Consider the following 1559-nt stretch of genomic DNA (forward strand, 5'->3'; position numbering starts at 1 on the left):
TAGTTATTATGCCTGTAATAACAACAACATGATAAAGATAAACAGGTGCCATCTGTCAGATTCAGTTCTTCAGAGGCAGACTCTGAGACAAGGATGCAGGTATGAGTGATTTCTTAAGGAGGCACCCTAGGGGAACATGGCAAAGGAGGGGGAAGGCAAGGCAGGGAAAGAAAATAAGCCAAACAACAGAGTGATCACAAACAAAGTCCTGCAAAGAGTTGCTTTCTCCTGCAGGGGATCTTTGGTTGATTGGTTGATTGATTGATTGATTTTAAGCGATCTCTATACCCAACATAGGGCTTGAACTCATGACCCCAAGATCAGGAGTCACATACTCTCTTGACAGAGCCAGCCAGGCGCCCCTGTAGGGGGACTTCGAAGTTTAAATCCTGCTTCATGGTTGTTCTCTCAAGCAAGCAAACCTTGGTTGCTCATAGGCCATTACAGAGGACTAAACTTCCCAAGCCCTAGCAGTCACCTCAGAAAGAGTTACAGGAGCTGGATACTGAAAGTAAAATCATCCAGTGGGGAGGCAGATAAAAGGGCAAACACTGGATGGGGCAGCAGCATCATCCCTACTATCATCTATCCCAGTGCTTATTTTAGGATTTGTTGGTAGAATATTAGGCACTATTTGATGTGAGGAGGAGCATGAAATGGCTGAAAAACTCTGGAAGAGGAATGAAGAGACTTGGCTTTTAGTCTCATCTTAGCCCAAAGTAATGGGATTGGCAAGTGTTTTGAAGTCTCTACAGTACAGTTTTCTATCTGTTAAATGGACAAAACAATATTTGTCTTGTTGCCTGGGAAGTAATTTGCTGTAATGAACAACAACAACAACAAAAAAAAGCAAGAAAAATTTCACACTTGATCTTGGCCAAAAGGCCGAGAAGCGATAAAGCAAGAAAAATTTCAAATCCGAGCTGAAGAATCTTTCTCAAATCTTCTTTTTTGAAGTGTTGTGATTGTTAAAAGATAGCCATCTTTCATAAACTTTATATAAATGCCAGGTGCTGTGATCAAGGCCTCTTCCAAATATATTATCAATGCAAGGGTGATTTAAGAACCAGAGAGAAATCAGCTTTATAAGTAATGATTAAAATGTTTTGCTTGGGGAAAAAAAAAAATGTTTCTCTTGGGACACCTGGGTGGCTCATTTGGTTAAGCGTCTGCCTTCTGCTCAGGTCATGATCCCGGGGTCCTGGGCTCAAGCCCCTCATCGGGCTCCCTGCTCAGCAGGGAGCCTGCTTTCCCCTCTGTCTCTGCCCCTCCCCACTGCTTATGCTTTCTCTCTCTCTCTCTCTCTTTCAAATAAATAAAAGATTTAAAAATAAATAGATAACATGTTTCTCTTGAACATAAATTCCCATTGTTAAAACTGAGAACAAAAATTTTTTTCTGCCATCAGACAGCTAAAAAATTCACAAAAACAAATTCAATGTTCTATTTTGTTCATGATCAAAAGTTCTTTTCATTGTTAAAATTCCTCTTTTCATCGTTCTTCTGTGGATGTGGATTGGCTAGGTTTTTGTTTTTGTTTTTTAGATTTTATTTATTTG

General features: G+C 40.0%; 1 pseudogene; it reads right to left on the bottom strand.

Moving 5' to 3' along the window:
- Positions 1–749: 749 nt before the first annotated feature.
- On the bottom strand, positions 750–897 carry LOC144293525 (U2 spliceosomal RNA; annotated as a pseudogene).
- Positions 898–1559: the final 662 nt, after the last annotated feature.

Source organism: Canis aureus, chromosome 21 (assembly GCF_053574225.1).
Source record: "Canis aureus isolate CA01 chromosome 21, VMU_Caureus_v.1.0, whole genome shotgun sequence".
NCBI classification, from domain to species: Eukaryota; Metazoa; Chordata; class Mammalia; order Carnivora; family Canidae; genus Canis; species Canis aureus.